The sequence below is a fragment of the Rhinoderma darwinii genome, chromosome 2 (assembly GCF_050947455.1).
Source record: "Rhinoderma darwinii isolate aRhiDar2 chromosome 2, aRhiDar2.hap1, whole genome shotgun sequence".
NCBI classification, from domain to species: Eukaryota; Metazoa; Chordata; class Amphibia; order Anura; family Rhinodermatidae; genus Rhinoderma; species Rhinoderma darwinii.
In genome coordinates this window covers 458,186,936-458,211,655 of record NC_134688.1, presented here as the reverse complement: position 1 = coordinate 458,211,655, position 24,720 = coordinate 458,186,936, and the positions used below count along the sequence as shown (strand labels likewise).

Sequence of the window (24,720 nt, the reverse complement as noted above, 5' to 3'; positions counted from 1 at the left end):
GGCCTTGTGTACATTTATTTTATTTAATTTAGCTTGGACCATATCTACATTCATCCAATTCAGTATATCAACTGATATATTAACAGCACTGGCACCGGCTACATCAGCTGCTCCTTCTGTTGTATATACAGAGCTAAAGAACCCATTTAGTAACTCTGCCTTCTCTTGATCCCCTGTGACCAACTCCCCATTACCATTATCTAGGGGTCCTACATGTTCAGACCTTGGCTTTTTTGCATTTATATGCTTGAAGAATTTTTTAGGATTTGTTTTACTATCCTTGGCCACCTGCCTTTCATTTTGTATTTTTGCTGATTTTATTACCTTTTTACAGATTTTATTAAGCTCTTTATATTTTACAAAGGCTGCAGATGTACCCTCAGATTTGTATTTTTTAAATGCCCTTTTTTTGTCATGTATTGCCCCTTTCACAGAAGGTGTAAGCCATGTGGGGTTTAATTTTAGTCGTTTATACTTGTTACCTGTAGGAATACATTTTGCACTATAATTACCCAAGGTAGATTTGAAAATCTCCCATTTATCATTTGTCCCATTATTTGACATTAGTTCTTCCCAGTCTATATCCTGAATTGTGATCAATCTGTGAACATGTGATCAATCTGGTCATAACACGCTTCTTAAAGTCATATGTTGGTTTGAAGGGTGTGCTGGCCATGTCCAGGAGGGTTTGCGTTCGCTTTAGACGTTCGTATGCATTTAAGCACGCCCTCCTGGACTTGCAGCGTCAAAACAATCTCCCAGAACACAGCCTGATTTGCGACGTTCCAACACGTTGGAATTCCACCCTGCACATGTTGGACCGTCTGTACGAACAGCGGAAAGCCGTGAATGATTTCCTGATGCAGCAGACGGGCAGCGTTTGGAGCCAGTGTAATTTCGAGCTCAGGCACTGGCAGCTGGTTAGAGACGCATGTCGCGTTTTGAGGCCCTTTGAAGAGGCCACACGATTTGTGAGCCGTGACGCTACCGGAATGAACGATGTTATGCCGCTGATATTCATTATGGAGCAAACGCTCACAGCGATGATTCAGCAAAGGATGGAGGAAGGATCACATCTGGCTATGGATGTTGAGGAGGAGGAGGAGGAGGAGGAGGATGAGGAAACAGGACCTGAAGAGGAGCTGGATTTGGAGATGGAATCACAGGAAGGGATAGGGGACGAGGCAGCCGCACAACATGACAGTGATGGTGGTGATGACGAGTCTGACGACGACCTTGATGATGGACAACCATGGCATTATGGGGCGGAGATGGAACCAACCGGGCCCTCTGAAACGCTGGCCAGGATGGTGAGCTGTATGCTTCGTTACTTGCGCGCTGACTGTCGTATTGTTAGCATGAAGCAAAGAGATGACTACTGGATAGCCACACTTTTAGACCCTCGGTATAAAGCCAGAATGGGGGAGTTTTTTGCGCCTTCCGAGAGGGAGGCAAAATTGGCTTATTATAGAGAGAAGCTATGCAGCCAGCTTGTCATGGCTTTCAAACGGCAGACACCCGCTGCAAGCATGTCTGACCGGGGGGCCACTCTCCGCTCCCCACTGTCTCATCGTTCCACCGCCTCTGGCAGAGCTACCTCTGCAATAGGTGGCAGCCGTGGCAGCAGCGGCAGCAGCAGCAGCAGCAGCCAATTCAGTTTGGAAAATATGATGACAACATTTTTACATCCAATACCCCGACCTGACACACATCGTAGCACTAGTCACCAAAGGGATGTTCACCATCTCCAGGTGCAGCACCTAAACAACCAGGTTCACTCGTACTTGGACTGTGCCCTTTCTCCGTCAGAAATGCTGATCCCAGACCCCATGGACTTCTGGGTCAGCAGATTGGATCATTGGCAAGAACTGGCCCAGTTTGCCATGGGTGTACTGTCTTGTCCACCCTCCAGTGTAGCGTCAGAGAGGGTATTCAGCGCAGCAGGGGGCTTCGTCACCCCTAAGCGAACAAGATTGTCCGCCAACAGCTTGGAAAATCTCACGTTTCTGAAAATGAATCAAGCGTGGATCGGTGAGGATTTTAAAACCCCTGTGCCTGATGCCACTGATTAGATCTGACATTGCTGCTGCTGCTGCCGCTGCCGCCTGCTACTGCTGCCTGCTACTATGGGATTCTGTCCTGTCCACTCTTTTTTTAATGTGCCGCTGTTGGTGCTGCAGCTGCTACTACTTCTACCACCAATCCACCCCAGTGCCGTCTGCTACAAGCAGGCCTGCCCCACCAGAGGGCTTTGTCCTGTGACTCTCCAGTCTCTTTTTTTAATGTGCTGCTACTACTGCTACTACTGTCTGCTTGCACCCTTGCTGTCTGTGTTGGCTACCTCTACTACCACCAATACACCTCCACTGCCGCCCGTCTGCTACAAGCAGGCCTGAGGCCTGCCCCACCACAGGGCTTTGTCCTCCTGTGACTGTCCAGTCTCTTTTTTTTAATGTGCTGCTACTACTGCTACTACTGCTTGCACCCTTGCTGTCTGTGTTGGCTACCTCGACTACTACCACCATTACACCTCCACTGCCGCCCGTCTGCTACAAGCAGGCCTGAGGCCTGCCCCACCACAGGGCTTTGTCCTCCTGTGACTGTCCAGTCTCTTTTTTTTAATGTGCTGCTACTACTGCTACTACTGCTTGCACCCTTGCTGTCTGTGTTGGCTAGTACCTCTACTACCACCAATACACCTACACTGCCGCCCGTCTGCTACAAGCAGGCCTACCCCACCACAGGGCTATGTCCTGTGACTGTCGTCCAGTCTCTTTTTTTAATGTGCTGCTGCTACTACCAGTCTACCACCCTTGCTGTCTGTGTTGGCTAGTCTACCTCTACTACCACCAATACACCTCCACTGCCGTCTGCTACAAGCAGGCCTGAGGCCTGCCCCACCACAGGGCTATGTCCTCCTGTGACTGTCCAGTCTCTTTTTTTAATGTGCTGCTACTACTGCTACTACTGCTTGCACCCTTGCTGTCTGTGTTGGCTACCTCGACTACTACCACCAATACACCTCCACTGCCGCCCATCTGCTACAAGCAGGCCTGAGGCCTGCCCCACCACAGGGCTTTGTCCTCCTCTGACTGTCCAGTCTCTTTTTTTAATGTGCTGCTACTACTGCTACTACTGCTTGCACCCTTGCTGTCTGTGTTGGCTACCTCTACTACCACCAATACACCTCCACTGCCGCCCGTCTGCTACAAGCAGGCCTGAGGCCTGCCCCACCACAGGGCTTTGTCCTCCTGTGACTGTCCAGTCTCTTTTTTTTAATGTGCTGCTACTACTGCTACTACTGCTTGCACCCTTGCTGTCTGTGTTGGCTACCTCGACTACTACCACCAATACACCTCCACTGCCGCCCGTCTGCTACAAGCAGGCCTGAGGCCTGCCCCACCACAGGGCTTTGTCCTCCTGTGACTGTCCAGTCTCTTTTTTTTAATGTGCTGCTACTACTGCTACTACTGCTTGCACCCTTGCTGTCTGTGTTGGCTAGTACCTCTACTACCACCAATACACCTACACTGCCGCCCGTCTGCTACAAGCAGGCCTACCCCACCACAGGGCTATGTCCTGTGACTGTCGTCCAGTCTCTTTTTTTAATGTGCTGCTGCTACTACCAGTCTACCACCCTTGCTGTCTGTGTTGGCTAGTCTACCTCTACTACCACCAATACACCTCCACTGCCGTCTGCTACAAGCAGGCCTGAGGCCTGCCCCACCACAGGGCTATGTCCTCCTGTGACTGTCCAGTCTCTTTTTTTAATGTGCTGCTACTACTGCTACTACTGCTTGCACCCTTGCTGTCTGTGTTGGCTACCTCGACTACTACCACCAATACACCTCCACTGCCGCCCATCTGCTACAAGCAGGCCTGAGGCCTGCCCCACCACAGGGCTTTGTCCTCCTGTGACTGTCCAGTCTCTTTTTTTAATGTGCTGCTACTACTGCTACTACTGCTTGCACCCTTGCTGTCTGTGTTGGCTACCTCGACTACTACCACCAATACACCTCCACTGCCGCCCGTCTGCTACAAGCAGGCCTGAGGCCTGCCCCACCACAGGGCTTTGTCCTCCTGTGACTGTCCAGTCTCTTTTTTTTAATGTGCTGCTACTACTGCTACTACTGCTTGCACCCTTGCTGTCTGTGTTGGCTAGTACCTCTACTACCACCAATACACCTCCACTGCCGCCCGTCTGCTACAAGCAGGCCTACCCCACCACAGGGCTTTGTCCTGTGACTGTCGTCCAGTGTCTTTTAATGTGCTGCTACTACTCACCCTTGCCAATAAAAAGGGTCAATTTTTGGAGGGCTTGTGAAAAGCCATTGCTTGTTGCTTTTACATCCATGTATGGAAGAACCCCGGCAGGCATCTGCCAATAAAAAGGGTCAATTTTTGGAGGGCTTGTCAAAAGCCATTGCTTGTTGCTTTAATGCTTTTACATCCATGTATGGAAGAACCCCGGCAGGCATCTGCCAATAAAAAGGGTAAATTTTTGGAGGGCTTGTCAAAAGCCATTGCTTGTTGCTTTTACATCCATGTATGGAAGAACCCCGGCAGGCATCTGCCAATAAAAAGGGTCAATTTTTGGAGGGCTTGTGAAAAGCCATTGCTTGTTGCTTTAATGCTTTTACATCCATGTATGGAAGAACCCCGGCAGGCATCTGCCAATAAAAAGGGTCAATTTTTGGAGGGCTTGTCAAAAGCCATTGCTTGTTGCTTTAATGCTTTTACATCCATGTATGGAAGAACCCCGGCAGGCATCTGCCAATAAAAAGGGTCAATTTTTGGAGGGCTTGTGAAAAGCCATTGCTTGTTGCTTTAATGCTTTTACATCCATGTATGGAAGAACCCCGGCAGGCATCTGCCAATAAAAAGGGTCAATTTTTGGAGGGCTTGTCAAAAGCCATTGCTTGTTGCTTTTACATCCATGTATGGAAGAACCCCGGCAGGCATCTGCCAATAAAAAGGGTCAATTTTTGGAGGGCTTGTGAAAAGCCATTGCTTGTTGCTTTAATGCTTTTACATCCATGTATGGAAGAACCCCGGCAGGCATCTGCCAATAAAAAGGGTCAATTTTTGGAGGGCTTGTCAAAAGCCATTGCTTGTTGCTTTTACATCCATGTATGGAAGAACCCCGGCAGGCATCTGCCAATAAAAAGGGTCAATTTTTGGAGGGCTTGTCAAAAGCCATTGCTTGTTGCTTTAATGCTTTTACATCCATGTATGGAAGAACCCCGGCAGGCATCTGCCAATAAAAAGGGTCAATTTTTGGAGGGCTTGTCAAAAGCCATTGCTTCTTCTTTTACCACCTTATATGTATGAACCCTGGCAGGCATCAGCCGCCTAAAATGGTTAATTTTTGTACCTTTTTTAACAATGCATTAAGCATACAACATGCACAAGTGCAGTGGTTTCTGTTAGTTATCTCCGTGTCCCATCCGTTTTCCTAGAGCCATACATGTTGGCGTAACTTTGACACCAACTTTGCATTAAAGACAGCTCAAAAGTACTTGGATACACTCATGGGTGACCTAAGAGTGTTATACAGGGCTTCTAGGGCTTTAAAACAGTGTTATACACGATTTTTAGGGGCTTTCTTGTATTACAGGTTCGGTCAGAACTAGTTCGGTCCGAATCGAACTTTTGCGCGAAATTCGGCGAACTTGCCGAACCGAACTTTTCATAAGTTCGCTCATCTCTAGTCACCAACCCAGTTTGTCAATAGCCCGACTCACTGCAGGAGTTGGGTCCAAACTTCCTGGTGATAAGTACTCTTTAAGCCTCTACCGTATGACTACGCATGCTCTCTCCCTTGCCCTGAACGACTACCAATCCACCTCCCCAGCCCTTTGTAACCCATGGGTTATTTGAACGATTTTTAGCTGGTTACCTGACAATGATGGTACTAATTGGATATGATTCTCTTTGTATTATGTTGAAAATACAGAGAGCAATGGAGCGGGGCGAAGCCGTAGTGGAATGTGGTTTGACTGGGGTAGAATCAGGGGGGATGGAAAATGATGGTAAGGGTTAATGTGGGCAGGGAGTTAGTGTTGTGAAAGTAGGAGGAGAGGGGGTGGCCTTTGGCAGGGGGCAGGTTATTTAAGGGGCTAAATAAGGGAAGTGTAGGCAGTTTTGTGGTGCAGAGAGAGAAGTTCCCGCCTTAGGAATTGTATTTATTGAGTATTTCTTGTACTAGCATGTTTTTTCTTTTAGGGTATGGATCATTCTTGTCATGGCAGCGGTTGTTTTGTGTTGCGGGGAGAGGGGGTTCCTTGGAGGCAGACAATTGATGGTAAGGTGCACAAAAAGGGGCCGTGCATCGGATTGGTGTAAAATACACCAGGTGGAGTTCCTGGGGGGATGGAGTCCCCAGGAGCAGTTTAAAAATTATATATGGTGCCTTTGGGTCAGGTGTGGACGGCCAAGGGTAAAATGAGATTTTTGGAGACTGCCTTCTAGGAGCTCTTCCTCCTTTCCCTATTTTGACATATGCCAGTATATTATTGTTATGTGATTATTTGTTATTATTGGTTATTTATATGTTATTCTATATATTTATGATTATGCTGAATCTGCATATTTGATTTAATATGTGAATAAATGTGGCTGCTATGGCCTTTCACCACAACGGTTGTCTGAGTTCTATTTAGGGGAAGGGGTGAAGGGCTAGAAGGTAAGCCGACTGTAGTATTCTATCCTTTAAAGTCAAATAAAAACAACGTTAAAAAAGAAGAAGGAATATACTATCCAACAATTTTGATTACATATTTTACTATAGTTCAATATATCCGACTCGTACGAGGAGTATTTTATACAAGTAAATAATTGGTTCAGTGGTTTGTATTCATCACCCAAAAATATATACAGAAATTCCGCTCCTACCTAATTATAATTACTATATTTTCCTTTCTATTAAAATAAATTGATATTTAGGAAACATGGAGGCAAAGTGTTACAGGTCTAATAGGAACGTCATCTGTTGATCCATCAGTGAAATCAGACAGTGGAGAATTTAAAGGATTCATCAATCTCATCTTCGCCTCATGTTATTCATATGAATACTCAAGAGCATCATCAGACGTAATATTGGCATCACTTCACCGCAATGATAGATTGCTCTATTCAATCATTTCAGGTTACACAGACCACAGAAGTTGGGTTTCCTTGCACCGCTCAATCTACTACTTAAAGTGAATGTCCGCCATTAAACATTATGAATTTTTAATTCCCTGCTGATTATCTTCTTAAAAGGAAGCAGTCAGCATGCTAATGCCATCCTAAACGTGGGCAGCATAATATATCAAGAGGCGCCCAAATTCCATTAAAGGTGTTGTCCCACTATTAAATGTTATTGCACTATAATTCAGCATTAAAAATGAATTCGTTTTGTAATTTACCTTATATTACAAAAATGCTCCAGTTGCGATATATTTCCTTTACTTCATTATAATGGCGCCCCCTCGTGATCAATCTATATAGTAATGTGCATGTCCTCCTACTGAGCTGAATGAGGGAGGACGTACATGCTCAGCTCCACTCTCCAACTGCCACCAGCCAATAGAAAATGTCTTCTCTAATTGTCAGTAAAGAATTTTTTCAGAAACAAAGCTTGTAGTGTGGATGGAGACTCACACAGTACGAAACACACAGGAGAACCAGCAGTTTATTTAGACAAAGAGAGAGGCGGCATACAGCACTGTTTACATACACCGTTGAACTCTCCCCTCTCCTGCTCTCCCTCTCACTGTGTGTAAGCTGCTGGCTCTCCCTCTTTTTGAGTTGCATAAGGCTGGGCTCTCCCTCTAAAAAAACGTAATGGGCGGCATTTGTAAAGCTTCTCCTAGAAAGATGGCAGTGAAAAAGAACGATCTGTCTATAGTAGCTCTGATATGAATGGGGAGGAGCTACAACAGAAAGGACACGCCCCTGAGCTGCGAGTCTGAAGAAAATCTAGCAGAGCAATTGGAACAATGAATGGGGAGTTCTCTGGATCCATGTAAGAGATCATTCTAGCTTTGTTAGAAAAGGATTTCCATTCCCTATACTATATCTGATTTTCTTTTTATTTCATTAAATCTGGGACAACCGCTTTAAAGAGAACATAGTTTTAATAAGTGCCTGGCTCACTGAGAAGTGTCTGCTGGGCGGCTTCCCTCTGCCAGGCTCAGCTTGATTGACAGGTCTCTTACTATACATAAAAAGGGAGAGACCTGTCAATCAAGGTGAGGAAAGTGGGGAGAAACTAAAGATGAGCCACCCAGCAGACACTTATGCCAGCAGCCACCACTAGGGGGATTTTAGGAGCTTACTGCATTCAAATTATCTCACAGAATATTCTAAATAGGGGCTGGGTGCTCTCAAATGGTAATATAAGACCCCCCAGTAATTATTCGCAGTAACTGACTTTTGAGATATCTTCACCTGTCCAAGGTGCTATTCTCACAACACTGCCATCGTTCTAAAAACCAGACAAAGTCTTTGTATCCATCACAACCCGTGGCTTGCAGTTCCCTGGAAAATCTACAAACCAAAAGACCATATCTACAGGGGTGTCATGCTCCTAGCACGACTTTACCAGGTGAGCATATTCATAACTACATCACTTGTGCCACATCCTATGTGGGTAATGCCCTATACTTGCTCCATTTTGTACCCCTTCTTTCTTTTAGTGAAAATCTGGTGTCATCTGCCACGTCTGGTATCATCTGCCACGTCTGTTGTTATCTGCTACGTCAAGCTTCATCTGTGCCACAAACCATCTGTGCCAAAGTGTCTGCTACACCTCTTGTCTGTCTGGACTCTTACAGGTACCCTTGTGCTAAAAGACTTTTGCATAGACTGTTGTTTGGCCAGCTGCCACCCTGCTATGGTGGAGCGGCCTAGTGAATCCACATACCCCAGGACCGTGACACCAGTTCAATCATGTATACCACCCAGAGCATTCATATCATTGAGGCAGAGGCAGACCATGCGACTGCTATAAAGAGGGGGTCCAGACCAGGTTAGTTGCATCCCTTATTTTAAGGGGTTCGTAATTACCTGTGTCGGGATCCCCTCTCTACAGAGGGCTCAATTATAATCTTCGCTATGGTACCCTCTCACCTCTATGTACGTCAATGTATACAGAAATCTAGTAGAGAATACAACACCATTGTATTTATCTATGCATGGTTCTCTTGCCTTTGATCCCCTTCTTTGAAACATATCACCCTTTTAAAATCCTTTATCTATAGTCAAGGCATTGTAATGTCTCCCCCTCCCCCACCCACTATGTAGATCTCATAAATCTGCCATATTTGTAATTTGCAACCCCCATCTCACTTTGCAAGTTTTAATTCATCAGATACCAACAAAAAAGCTTCAACATTTGCTCTTCCTCTGGGCCGGGGTTGTGTTTTATTCCCCTTGAGACTGTTAACACAGGGAAAGTAATAATACTTATTATTAAACTAGGCCGTGTTTAATAAAGGGCCTGTTTCCATGCAGGTCTGACAGGCAATTTCATATGTTTCTTTATGTTCACTTGGATTTGCTCAAAGGTTTGAAGTGATTCGGTACACAAGGTAATTCTTCTCTCTGATGTAGCTACAGTAACAAGATGTTCCCTCGATATTGCGGCAAACGTACCGGTACAAATCAATATGGAGAACTGGAAGAAGAAATAGACTATGGAGTATCTCTGCTTCTATTGTAAAGGTCCAAAATAGATGCGTAATCTAGGATAAATCTCTCACACAGCTTCTCATTTATTCATGGTGGAGGCTACATTCATGACCATGCCACCCCCCCCCCCCCCCGAAACCCTACAACATTGTGCCCATGAATTGGATGACCTAAAACCATGGTGGGTCATCCCTTGTAAAGCTGATGCATTGATAGAACAACCCGCCATGTTTTTGGGTCATCACAGTATGGTAGTCTTGGCCTTATGAATAATTATAACAATTAAAATTGTAGATATTTATTCAGCTGCCTGGCACAGGACAAAAACTACACACTTTTGTCCCCTATTTTTCACACTACACCGCTTTCCAAATTATTATGCAAATGTTATTTTTCGCTGATTTTCCTAAATAGTTCATGCAAATGAGTCAGTATAATCTTCAAGCCATCAACCGTTGGAGTATAATGCGAATTTTATTAAACAAATCTCCTAATGATAACAGATTTTTTTTTGAGAAGTAAAAAACTCACAATGCACTGTTTCACATTATTATGCACAACAGAGATCAAAACATTTTACAGGTTGTAAAGAGAACTAAGATGGTCATTTGTTGAATTTGAAGCATCAGGAGGTCATATTTACAGAAATCAAAAGCTCTTTCAATCAAAAAAAACTTAACAGGTCAAGCTGCATGTTAACATAGGACCCCTTCTCTGATATCACCTTCACAATTCTTGCATCCATTGAATTTGTGAGTATTTGGACAGTTTCTGCTTGAATATCTTTGCAGGATGTCAGAATAACCTCCCAGAGCTTCTGTTTTGATGTGAACTGCCTCCCACCCTCATAGATATTTTGCTTGGGGATGCTCCAAAGGTTCTCAATAGGGTTGAGGTCAGGAGAACATGGGGGCCACACCATGAGTTTCTCTCCTTTTATGCCCATAGCAGCCAATGACACAGAGGTATTCTTTGCAGCATGAGATGGTGCATTGTCATGCATGAAGATAATTTTGCTATGGAATGCACGTTTCTTCTTTTTGTACCATGGAAGAAAGTGGTCAGTCATAAACTCTACGTACTTTACCGAGGTAAAATACCAACCATCCACTACTCCATCCATCTGGACCATCCAGGGTTGCACGGCACTCATCAGTAAACAACACGGTTTGAAAATTAGTCTTCATGTATTTTTGAGCCCACTGCAACCGTTTCTGTTTGTGAGCATTGTTTAGGGGTGGCCGAATAATAGCTTTATGCACACTTGCAAACCTCTGGAGGATCCTACACCTTGAGGTTCGCGGCACTCCAGAGGTACCAGCGGCTTCAAATACCTGTTTGCTGTTTTGCAATGTCATTTTAGCAGCTGCTCTCCTAATCCTATTAATTTGTCTGGCAGAAACCTTCCTCATTATGCCTTTATCTGAACGAACCCGTCTGTGCTCTGAATCAGCCACAAATCTTTTCATAGTACGATGATCATGCTTAAGTTTTCTTGAAATAACTAATGTTTTCATACCTAGTGCAATACCTTGGATAATTTCATGCTTTTCGGCAGCAGAGAGATCCTTTTTCTTTCCCATATTGCATGAAACCTGTGGCCTGCTTAATAATGTGGAACGTCCTTCTTAAGTAGTTTTCCTTTGATTGGTCACACCTGGCAAACTAATTATCACAGGTGTCTGAGATTGATTACAATGATCCAAAGAGCCCTAAGGGTATGTGCACACGATAGCAGGCATTTACGTCTGAAAAGACAGACTGTTTTCAGGAGAAAACAGCTGCCTCGTTTCAGACGTAAATGCTCCTCCTCGCATTTTGCGAGGCTTCTCTGACAGCCGTAAATTTTGAGCTGCTCTTCATTGAGTTCAATGAAGAACGGCTCAAATTACGTCTGAAAGAAGTGTCCTGCATATAATGTATATAAGTGTCCTGCATATAATGTATATAAGTGTCCTGCATATAATGTATATAAGTGTCCTGCATATAATGTATATAAGTGTCCTGCATATAATGTATATAAGTGCCCTGCACTTCTTTTGACGAGGCTGTATTTTTACACGTCGTCGTTTGACAGCTGTCAAACCACGACGCGTAAATTACAGGTCGTCTGCACAGTACGTTGGCAAACCCATTGAAATGAATGGGCAGATGTTTGCCGACGTATTGTAGACCTATTTTCAGACGTAAAACGAGGCATAATACGCCTCGTTTATGTCTGAAAATAGGTCGTGTGAATCCAGCCTAAGACAAAATACCATCCATGAGTTTAATTGAAAAACGAATAATTAAATGTTTATGACACTTAAATCCAATGTGCATAATAATTTGGAACACGGTGTATTTTAGGTCCCATTTCCCAATGTGCAAATTATGTAGCCAGATATGTTTTTTATTTCCTCTTGTGCTATGTTAACCTTATCTGGTTCTTTTAATTTTAATTTATATATTTATTGTGCCTTATTGAAATATTTTTATAACATTTAATATTTATTCTTTCATCTGTTTTAGTTTTAAGAATTTAAAGTAGAAATTGTTCCACTGCTGCAGCTTCGAATCACAATGCTAATAGCAATAATTCAGAATATTGCGAAATCATATTCGAATATTGCTCTTCAAATGATCTTCTGATTTCCCTTTTTTTTGTCATTAAAATAGGAATGGTACAAAGAAAAACTCTCCACATGAAAGGTTTTACTTCTTTCACTAGCCAATTTCTGATTCTATTTTCTATTGTGAATGATACATAAACGACACTTTAAATGGGTTGTTTGGTTTAGAAAACGCATTTCAGATACCCTATTAGGGCATTTTGGCTTAAATTGAGGGAAATTCCTCATTCAGGACCTCCTTTAATTAGCTGGATTGGGGAGCAGCTACAAAAAGTGTCTATCTCTCTGAAGGACGTAGAACTTTCATCCATTACATGTACAGGCCATTTCAGAAATACTTCAATTCCCCTGTGGAGGCACTGTAGGGAATTAAATACTTGCTGCCCTTTACAGTTGATTGCTGACGATCCCAGCAGCAGGACTTCCTGTGATCAGCTTTAATATTAACCCATTAAATATATATTTTTTCTGTTAAAGTCCTGCAATGAATTACTTGGCAGTACAGTGGCCTTACAGCATAGGGGTGTAAAGGATCTGCCAGGCACTACGTCTGTGGATACTCCCAGGATTAATCAGTCGACACCTGAGGCCAGACCTCTTAGTCTGACACCGGCTCCCACCAATCAGGGTGGCAGGCTCAGGAGTGGGAGAGCCTATCGCGGCCTGGTCAGTTGGAGTTAGCTCCGCCCCCTGTCCATTTATACCTGCCGTTTTCTCTTCCTCATTGCTTGTTATTCTTCTTGGATTCCTGGCCCCACTGCTGCCTTGCTCCAGCCTGCTTCTGCCGTGCTTCTGCCTTGCTTCAGTTCCCGCTTATCCTGCTTCGTTCTGCCCCTGGCTTGCTTCCTGCTCTGTGCTCTGCGTTTGTATACTCCACTACATTCCGATCCTGACTGGCTCGTTCACCACTCCGTTTCCTCACGGTGTTCCGTGGGCTACTGCCCCTTCCCTTGCTTGTTCCCTGTTTGTATCCCCTTGCACTTAGTCAGCGTAGGGACCGCCGCCAAGTTGTACCCCGTCGCCTAGGGCGGGTCGTTGCAAGTAGGCAGGGACAGGGCGGTGGGTAGATTAGGGCTCACTTTTTCCCTTCACCTCCTTCCTGCCATAACAAGGGGTCTTGTGTTTGCATCTGACCAAGGACAACATTGAAACCCATTTCACTAAATAGGTCCCTATAACTGCTCCGGAGACATCATTGGTTATTCCAAAACTGGTTAAACCACCCAACACCCAAACAGCTGTCTTGCTTCTGCTCCTAGAGGGCCATCGCGCACCGAATACAAATATGAATCTTTAGTATTTTAAGGCTCCTGATAAATGTCTCCCCTGCGCCTACCAATAGACCCAAAGGTCCTATTGGTGCCAGTATTCTGCAAAAGTATTTCTCTGTTAGTTTCTTTGGTTAGTCTGAGCTTTTTTCTGACTGCTGCCTGTCAACCTTGTGACTGGTTACCCGTTCTTCAAGTCCAACTCTCCTGACCATGGGTTATTCAGGACTACTCTTTAGTCTCCCGCCCTGTTACTGCTCCACAAATCAGCAGCCTGTCCTTGATTAGAAAACATGGCTGCATTCTTTCAAACACAGCACCACCGCTGTCAACAGGTTGATTGTTGTATTACAGCTCGGCCCCATTCACTTCAATAGAACTGAGCTGCCATACCAGACCCATCCATGGACATGTGTTGCGCTGTTTTTTTTATGACCGCAGGCATTTATTTATTTTTCTATCATGGACAATCCCTTAAAGGGTGAAGAATAATCCCTTAGACTCCACTCCCTGGTCTAGCTTGAGCCAATCTCTAGTGGGCTCAACACCCATCTATTGGCCTTCATGACACATATTTTTGGCCACATAGGCCACTCTATGGACCCACTGAATACACTGAAGCCGATGTACACATTAGGGTCATAGATTATGTTATATTGATGTCGTGTGTAAATACTGTTTTCAGCTCAACGACCAAATCGAACATGACGTAAATTGCAAAGATTTGCGCTCATTTATATACACAAGTATAGCAACGCATAGAATAATAATAAAAAGGCAGCATCTCGGATTGAAAACTTGCAATTTTGTCCACCCATCTCTGAGCAATAACAAGCAGTGAGCGAACGTACGCACATTTTAGATATACTTACATGCTTATTAGCAATGAATAGAAAAGTGTGGGCACTGGGCACACAATGATTCATATTCAGCCTTTTCCTCCTCTTTTCTATTACTCCTTCTCCAGAGAATAGCATGATGGCCTACAGCCTCCGATACAGTACAGGGGACTACAATACACAGATTTATCGGGTGACTGTTTAAGCCGCCAGCTCTTCGCTTAATCAACGCTATAGTCCAATTACTGTTTAAAGGAGATTTTCCTGCATACAGCGGATCTGCAACACAATAGCTGAAAACTCCAAATGCACGAAGAACTCTGAACGGGAGAACAATGGGCTTTGCTTTTAAGAGAAAAATGTCTGCACTCATTGACGGCTCGTAGCTGTCAGGCAGCAATCACTCTGTAATCACGGTGTAGACGCTTCTGTGTATTAAATAGAGGGAAACTTTGGTTACATTGTTATCTTTTTTTTATTTTATATTTGCATTTCATTTTGTGTCTCATTTTGAATTTTAGATGTTAAATTTGCAGAGAGATTAGGCTTCCTTCACATCTGCATCGGGACTCCGTTCATGGGTTCCGTCTGAGCTTTCAGTCAGGGGAACCCATGAAAGAAATCCAAACCATAGGTTTTCGTTTTCATCACCATTGATTTCAACCATTGGTTTCCGTTTGTCCCTGTTGTGTAAGGGATCCGATTTGACGGAATGAATAGCGCATTCGACTATGGTATTGATTCCATCAAAACGACGGAATCCTTGCACAACAGTCACAAACGGAAACTATTTGCATCGGATCCATCCAATGGTGATGCAAACAGAAATCTGTGGTTTCCCTTTGTTTCAGTTTGGATTATGTTCATGGGTTCTGCTGATGGAAAGCTCTAACAGAACCCATGAACGGTGTCCCGATGCAGATGTGAATGAAGCCTTAGAGAACCGCCACCAAAAAAGTTAAAAGTCTATACCACATACAGGTCCTTCTCAATGAATTACAATATCATCAAAAAATTTATTTATTTCAGTAATTCAATTAAAAAAGTGAAACTCCTATATTATATAGATTCATTACACACAGAGTGATCTATTTCCAGTATTTCTGTCTTTTAATGTTGAAGATTATGGCGAACAGTTAATGAAAACCCAAAAATTAGTCTTTCAGAAAATGAGAATATTGGGTAAAAGTTGAAGATTGTAGAATCAGGGTGTCACACTCGAATCAGCACAAAACACATGCTAAGGTTTCCTAAGCCTTTAGTCCACCAGTCTGGTTCAGTAGGCTACACAATCATGGGAAGACTGCGGACTTGACAGTTGTCCAGAAGACAGTCAGTGATGGTTTGGGGGCAATGTCATCTGCTGGTGTTGGTCCACTGTGTTATATCAAGTCCAGAGTCAGCGCAGCGTCTAGCAGGACATTTCCCAGAACTTCATGCTTCCCTCTGCTGACAAGCTTTATGGAGATGCTGATTTCATTTTCCAGCAGGACTTGGCACCTGCCCACACTTCCAAAAGTACCAATACCTGGTGTAATAACCACAGTATCACTGCGCCTTATTGGCCAGCAAACTCACCTGACCTAAACCCCATAGAGAATCTATAGGGTATTGTCAAGAGGAAGATGAGACACCAGACCCAACAATGCAGACAAGCTGAAGGCCGATATCAAAGCAACCTGGGCTTCCATAATACCTCAGCAGTGCCACAGGATGATCACCTCCATGCCACGCCGCATCGATATCACCTCTGCAATGCCACAGGCTGATCGCCTCCATGCCACGCTGCATTGATAACACCTCAGCAGTGCCACAGGCTGATCACCTCCATGTCACGCCGCATTGATAACACCTCAGCAGTGCCACAGGCTGATCGCCTCCATGCCACGCTGCATTGATAACACCTCAGCAGTGCCACAGGCTGATCACCTCCAAGCCACGCCGCATTGATGCAGTAATTCATGCAAAAGGAGCCCCGGCCAAGTATTGAGGGCAGATACTGGACATACTTTTCAGTAGGCCCACATTTCGGTATTAAAAATCATTTTTGAAATTGGGCTTATCTAATATTCAAATTTTCTGAGAGACTAAATTTTTGGTTTTCATTAACTGTTCGCCATAATTATCAACATTAAAAGAAAAAAAATGCTGGCAATAGATCCCTCTGTGTGTAATGAATCTCTATAATATATGAGTTTCACTTTTTTAATTGAATTACTAAAATAAATTTACTTTTTGATGATATTCTAAGTCATTGAGAAGGACCAGTAGATATCCACATTGAGGGCAGCGTATTTGGTTCAATATGTAGTTACTGGGGCTAATCGAGATGAGGGGGCGTGGTATTAAAAAATAAAATAGATCCCCTTCTAGGGCTGGTTAATACTACCACATGATAAACCAATTGGGACAGGGGAACTTGTGGATTGTTTTCGTTGTAGGGACGGTGGAGATTGGATACCAGAACAGGTTCTCACCATCCATTAAAATAAGGAATTCGGAAAGCCTGGGCTAGGCCCCTCTCGCCCGTGGCCCCATAGCAGCTACATTTTCTGCCTCTATGGTATGTATCAGGGGCCCAGCTATAGGGGGTGCAGAGGTAGCAGTCGCACCAGACCCTGGAGGCTGAGGGGGCCCAAAAGCTCCTCAGCCACATAAGACACCAGTATTATAAATTATATATGGTAGGTTATAGATTTTGCATTGGGGCCCAGGAGCTTCAAGTTACGCCTCTGGTACATATTCCCTTGTGTCGTAGATCCAGTATAACATTGCAATAGCTTAACAGTAATTTCTTATGAATTTCAATTTCTTGCAACAATTAGATGTAAGTGTGTAGAAAATAAATAATGTTTTTTTTTTTAATTTTATGTAAGTAAATGTAGTGGCCATATTGGAGACACACACTTCCTTTCCGTATTGTCTGTATAGGGTGTATTTGCTTTATGGCAGTTGAAATGAATGGAAGTCAATTGACAGAGAAATAGCATAGATTATTACAGTCTTCAGGAAGTGATGGAGTACAGCCCATCCCCTAGAGACCATGTCATGACAGGGGAGCTGCATACAGACCCTTATGTGTGTGTGTGTGTGTGTGTGTGTGTGTGTGTGTGTGTGTGTGTGTGTGTGTGTGTGTGTATATAGTGTATTATGTTACTATCCTGCCTTATCTAATCCTCCAGCAGTACAAGAAAGCTGTCATTAAAGGGGTTTTCCAGGGACACAACATTTTTGAACTAATACTCTATGTAAATGTTTAATAAAGTTCCTAATATACAGTCTGTATTAAATCTGAACGCATTTCTTCCTATTCTCTCCACCTCTGCCCTGCCGGAGGTTCTGCTTTTCATCTGTGTCTTTTTCTCTCCCGCCACCGGCTCGTGCACGAGAGTTAGAATACACACAGCCCTGTGTCGATACCTCACTGACCTATGTAACGACAGAGGGCTGCACTTTACTAATTATTCTGCCCCCTCTGTGTCTATTGGCCCTCACCATTAGTTCTCTCTTTCCCTTTAGTTTATCCCACAACAGAGTCACGTGACCGCACCTCAGATAACTAATGTAATCCCCACCATCCCTAAATATATGTACCCTATCATAACTGTAGATATAAAATGGTGCCGCTATTGAAGCAGAAACAAAGAATGAGCGGAGCGGACACTGAGGAGGCTGTGGACCTGTAGGATGCCTCAAACCCGGGACTTCTGACATAGACCTGGGTTTGAGGCATCCTATTGGTCCACAGTCTCCTCAATGCCAGCCCCGTTGAATTCTTTGATTACACCTCAATGCCCGCCCCATTTGCCTCTCATTAATAAAACTCTTCAGTGCTCGTGTGCTGCCCGGCATGAAAAAAATTGTGTCCCTGGAAAACCCCTTTAATTAAGTCTCCAACCTCGAATGATAATCTAATGACTCTGCTCATTCTGTCCCAGTATATACAGCAAAGCTGACAAGTGAGCTACAGAGAACAGGAACAATCAGCCTATTGTGACTGCTCTAGTGGTCAGTGTGAAAACGGGAATATTTATATTTTTTGTGAAAAGTGACAATAAAATTAAATTCCTAAAAATGTTTTCACATTTTTACAATAAAAACCTGAATAAACAATATGTCATTTTCTGATGATACATTCTCTTAACTACCAAGATGACCCCAGGTGCAGAGTTAGAAATGAGATATTTGATTGTAAAAGTCCACAGATATGTCCCTTATTGTCTCATTATGTCAGTTTCATGCGCCAACATGAACTCACTTAGTCTTCAATAAATGATGTTGTCAGTGAAAATTGGTGTTGGAGATCCTACAAAATAGGAGAATAAGTACAATTTTAGGATTTTTTTTAAATGAAAGAGATATTGCTTAATGTCCCAAACCAAAATCTGTAATAGGGGACCCCAACTAACGTGCCATTTATTCAAATTGGTGTCCTGTTATGTGGCCCTTTCAGGGACCAGGGCTCTAGCGTGACTTTCAACTCAACTGATTTTCACTGTCCCAGTCACGAGGATCACATGAATTCACTTGCCTTTTAAAGTGGCTGTACAAATTTTCAAGGAAAAATGTAGGTGGCGTGCGTAGCCATTGGTGGTATAGTATGTGTCAACTCAACATTGTACTGTTCCTCTGTTATTCCACCTGGAAATGTATGAATAAAATGAAAACTGGGCGTTACTATTTCCCTTTTCAATAGGGGTTTTCCCTACATATAAGCACTGATTGGACAGTGTCAGACTACATAGGGATAAACCCTATCGTCAAGGGTAATGGTAACACCCAGCTGTCAATTTATTAATACATTCCCAGGAGGAATAACAGAGCAATGGCACAACAATAAAAGAAAAGATGCTCCAGAATTGCTATTTTATGGGAAATGTAAGTATTTACTAAAACAGACATGTCGGGAGAGGTGACAGGTCCACTTTAATAAGAATGTTAATGATAGGTGCTCCTTAAAGCCGTTCTAAAAAATATTCACATCTTATTTTTAAACTTTCAGTTATTTTGTCAGAATTACACGCGTTACTGTTAAAGAAATATGGTCTAAAATGTACAGACAAGCTGTGAAAAGCTGTTCCTGGCTCCCCGTCGCTCAGATTTCATAGCAGAGGATTTTGCAGCCGCAGTTGGTAGCAGAGATTAAACTTTTGCTCTGTTTTTTTTTAGTTTTTATCAAATTTCCAAACACAGACTGTAAAGATCTCATGTGGGGGGTTCTGTGCCTTTATGGTTCTTATCATCATACAGATGGTCGTAAATGATCTAGCCATCCTTTGTGGGGAGCAAACTCGGGTCCCACAACAAAGCAAAATGGGCACTCCTTGTTTGAACCCTTCATTCACAGCTTCACCACCTCTACCGCTTGAACGTGTCTTCAGATGGCCACCTACTCCACCCATAAAAGATCATCAGACCTGTACATTCAAGCAGAGGGGGGGGGGGGGGAGCTGACCTTAGGTCACCCTTCATCCTATGAAGCTCCATGGCCCTAATGCAAAATCTATAACGAGGCCCCCCACCTTCCATGTGGCAGTTATAATGCTGGTGTCTTCTTACGTGGCAGCGGGACCTCTTGGCCACCTCAGGCTCCAGGGCTCGTGTAAAACTACAACCTTTGCACCCCTATAGCTATCTCCTGCTTCACCCAAACACGAAGACTTAGTCACCTCCCATCCCATGCCCGTATGCACTCTGGCACTGCAAAAATATTTTATACAGTGCTTATGACTAAGAATCAATAAAAGGAGTGTTATGGCTGCCAGTGAGGAGGAACACAGACTTCTAGGTAAGTATAAGATTTTTTTATCTTCCGAGTTACGTTTATTGCGGTGGAATCGCTACAAACCCGCCGCAAAAAACGCAAAAACTGCTATTTGTTGCGGGTTTTACTTCTCCATTGTATTCAATACAATTAATAAGCAGCATTTACACAAACACAATTGACATGCAGCGGAATAAAACTCTGCACCGCAGGTCAATTTCTGAGCGTTTTATCCGCTCAGTATTTACCCAGCATGTGGATGAGATTTGTTTTGTCTCATCCACTTTACTGCTACTGTACATGCTGCAGATTTTGCACAACGATTTCCGTTGCGGAAAATCCACAGTATTTACGCAACGTGTGAACTGAAACTTTAAAGGGAACCTGTCACCAGCATTTCAAAACGTCCACATTTTTAGTAATCACGTCAAACACTAAAAAGCTTTGACAATAGTGAATAGTATACACATTTTTCTTTTCGAGGTGAAGCTGTTGTTTGCTGACAGCATACTTTACCAAGGGCAACTTTGCAGCCATGGTAAAGAATTGAGGGTAAGAAGAGGCTGGACGCAGCTGCAGGCTTAAGGGAAGCCGACATGACCGTCCTGGTAGGGAAAGGGTTAATGTTACGAGGTCAGGGAAAGTTGAAGGAGCTGAAGGAGGGACGGGGAGGAGTTAAGGGGGGCGGGGGGGCCGTTACTGCGCTTCCCGCTGTTTCTCGGCATTGAGCCGGAAGCAGCGGGAGGAGTAACACACATTAAGCAAAGCTCCCCGTTGCCCGGTGTTTTAGTAATGGCAGAGGCCCTGATTTTAGAGCGGCTGCGCGCCGCTGCTGTGCACCACGGTCCCGGATGGCTGGAGGAGACCGTGGCTGCATTAACGCGGATCCCGGACGCCGTTTCGCCACGTCGGGCACGGCGTTCGGGGTCTGTTGTAAGGGACAGGCTCCCCTCCCCCGGCCCCCCTACGAGCATGGCTATGGCGGCGGGGGGGGAGTCGGCAACAACCGCTCCTGCGCTGGGCAGGCAGAGAGCGGTGGCAGGGGTGACGGCGATGCAGGCTGTGTCGACCCGTCCCTCTCGGCGGTCCCGACCTCCAGAGCGCCTGAGTCCGGAGGTAGTCCCGCGGACACGGCGTCGCAGAGGGAGCCCGATCCCGGACGCTGCAGGCCAGGCAGCTGGGAGGACCGCCCCTTCCCAGGCCCTGCGTCCTGGCAGGAATCCCAGGCCGCGACGGGGTCCGGCGGTAAGCAGGGAGTCGCAGGCTGGGCTCCCTGTCACCCCTCCCCCATCAGATGGAAGATGTCGAGAGCAAGGTACGGCCGCCCCGCATGGTGATGTTCCGGCCAGGGGGCAGGCTTCGTCAGGATCGTCTAGACGGACGACTAGATCTGCAGCGACGTCGAGGCAACAGGTCCGGTCGGAAGTCTGGGTCCCGGCGGTCGGGCGGCAGGTTGCCGGCCCATCGGTCAGCGCGTCCTCATCCCCTTTCCGAAGAGGTCGTTGGGAGGGACAGTCGTCGGCGGGAGAAGAACTGGAGGAAGGTGAACTGGACGTCTATCGTCGAGGTCAGGATGGTCCGGCTGACGGGAACACAGCGCCTGTGCAGCCCGGTGAGTGTATAACTCCATTATTGTCTTATCCAGCGATTTTTATGTCGGGTGTCGGCGGGGGGGCTGCTAGCATAGCATCGGGGGCCGGTAGTGGCGCGGGCGGACGCGACGGAGCGGGTTTGGCAGATTTAGTGGGTTGCTTACGGGAGCTGGTGGGGCGCCTGGATAGGGCCGCGGCGCCGGTAGTAACGGAAGTGTCCCCTGCGGTAGTTTGGGAAGGCCCCAGGGAAGTGGGATCGTTGCAGGCGCGTCCTGTGGTGGCGGTTAGAGAGGCGGTCGCGGTGTCGGTGCAGACTGAGGCACAGAAGGACGGCGATCGAGTGCGCATGGACGATCGTGCTCGGGGGGAGGTGTATGTTTGTTTTGAGGGTCCGTTGGGGGCGCATTTAAAGCAGGAGGTGCGTGATCGGATCTGGAAAGATGAATATGTTGAAATTTTTTCTCTCTTGCCGCTGGCTAAATTCAATTTGGATAAGAGCAAGCGGGATGAGAGTAAAAAGGACGAGGAGGAACGGCGGCGGTATAGGCTTATCCCGCAGACGTTCGTTAATTGGTCGCAGGCGTTCGCCATATTGGCTAGTGTGATAGGGGAAAAGGCGTCGGAAAATTGTTCGGCGTTATTTTGTTATTTTGATGCTATTGGGGAGGCTCATAGGGCGTATGGGGGTCAGGCGTGGCTGCGATATGATGAGCAATTCCGTCAGCGGAAGGCGGTTCGGCCGGCGATTCGGTGGGACCAGAAGGATATTGCTCTCTGGTTACGGGTTACGGCTCCGGTTAGGCAGCCCTTTCCCGGGAGCGGTGGCCAGGGAGGCCAGACTAGTCAGAGTGGACCAAGCGGCGGGGGAAAGGCGGGGTTTTGCTGGCAATTCAATGAAGGCCAGTGCAAGTTTGGGGCCACGTGCAAGTTCAAGCACGTGTGCTCCGAGTGTAATGGTGCATCACACGGGGCGGCAAAATGTCTGCGGAAAAAGAGGTCCGGGAACCAGCACGGGGCTGGTCAAGGGGGTGTCGCCGGTGAGGGTGGAAAGGATGGCCCCTTATCTAAATGAGTATCCGGATAGGGCGGCAGCTAAGTTGCTTTATGAAGGGTTTAGTGTTGGTTTTGTTATTCCTCCGCCTCCTTATGAGGTTCCGGTTACGCGGAGAAATTTAAAATCGGCTTACTTGCATGCGGAAGTCGTGTCGGAAAAGTTGTTAAAAGAAGTTTCGTTGGGGCGCATGTCGGGGCCATTTGTGGAGTCGCCGGTGAAAGATTTAGTTGTGTCCCCTTTGGGTATTGTCCCTAAACGCGAGCCCGGAAAGTTTCGTTTGATTCAACATTTATCGTATCCCAAAGGTTCGTCGGTAAATGACGGGATTGATCACGAGTTGTGTTCCGTAGTTTATACCTCATTCGATAAGGCGGTGGGGTTAGTGCGGGCTGCGGGTCCGGGGGCGCTGCTAGCAAAAACCGACATCGAGGCGGCGTTCAGGTTGTTGCCGGTCCATCCAGAAAGCCAACGGCTGTTGGGTTGTTTTTGGAATGGGGCCTTTTACGTGGATCGGTGCCTTCCGATGGGGTGTTCTCTTTCTTGTGCATACTTCGAGGCGTTTAGTAGCTTCGTGGAGTGGGTAACGAGGGGAGTATCCGGGGTCGATTCGTTGATCCATTACTTAGATGATTTTTTGTGCGTTGGCCCGGGGGGTTCGCCGGTTTGCGGTAACTTGCTTCATGCCCTGCAGAAGGTGGCGAGGGATTTTGGGATCCCTTTGGCGCCGGAAAAAACGGAGGGCCCGGTAGCGACGATTTCTTTCTTGGGAATCGAAATTGACTCGGTGGCAATGGAGTGTCGGCTCCCGGCGGATAAGTTGGGTGCTTTGAGGCTGGAGGTGCGACGGGCTTGTAGAAGGAAGAAAATGTCGCTGAGGGAGCTTCAGTCGCTGCTGGGGAAGTTGAATTTCGCCTGCCGGATTATGCCGATGGGGAGGGTGTTTGGTAGAAGGTTGGCGGCGGCAACGGCGGGAGTGCGGGCGCCGCATCATTTTGTGAGGCTCAAGGAGGAGCACCGAGCTGATCTTCAGGTTTGGGATGACTTCTTGGGCCAGTACAATGGTCGCTCGCTATGGATGGCCCCAGCGCAGGATACGAGTGATCTGAATATTTTCACGGATGCGGCTGGGGCGGGTGGCTTTGGAGCTTACGGGGGAGGTCCGTGGTGCGCAGGTCAATGGCCGGCTAGCTGGGTGTCCAGTGGATTGACGCGGAATCTGGCCCTGCTCGAGCTGTTTCCCATCGTGGTGGCGGCTACCATTTGGGGGGACAGGCTCAGGGATAAGAAGGTCCGTTTTTACTGCGACAACATGGGGGTGGTGCTTGCCATTAATAACATCACGGCGTCCTCTCCTCCGGTAGTTCAATTGTTGCGACATTTAGTGTTGGTGTGTTTGTCGCTGAACGCGTGGGTGGTGGCGGTGCATGTACCGGGTGTACGGAATTGTGTTGCTGATGCTCTTTCTCGCTCGCAGTGGGACCGGTTTCGGCAATTGGCCCCGGGAGCGGAACGTCTCGGTTTGGCGTGTCCGGATCATCTATGGGATCTGGTATCGGTCCCGTAGAGCAGCTGTTACAAAGGTCTTTGGCGCGCACGACGTGGAGGGCTTATGCTGCTTGTTGGAGGCAGTGGGAGGAGTGGGTAAGAGAGTTGGGTGATGTCAATACGGATAGAGACAGGTTGGTGGCACTTTTGTATTGGTTAGGGGATGCCTGGGAGGGGGGGTTTTCAGTAGCGAAGGTGAACCGGTTTATATCCGCGGTGGCGTTTGGGCTTAAGTTGCGGGGCTTGCGGGATGTATCGAAGGAATTTCTGGTATCGCAGGCTTTGAAGGGGTTGCGCAGAGGTAGGGTGGAGGCGGATAGTAGAAGGCCGGTGTCGTTTGCTTTGCTGGGCTTGTTGGGCGGTTCATTGGC

At 46.0% G+C, this 24,720-nt stretch overlaps 1 protein-coding gene across 5 annotated transcripts in view; it reads right to left on the bottom strand.

The window, feature by feature from the left end:
• Positions 1-24,720, bottom strand: part of GRIK1 (glutamate ionotropic receptor kainate type subunit 1) — a 334,933-nt gene that overhangs the window by 209,615 nt on the left and 100,598 nt on the right. The window lies entirely within an intron of this gene.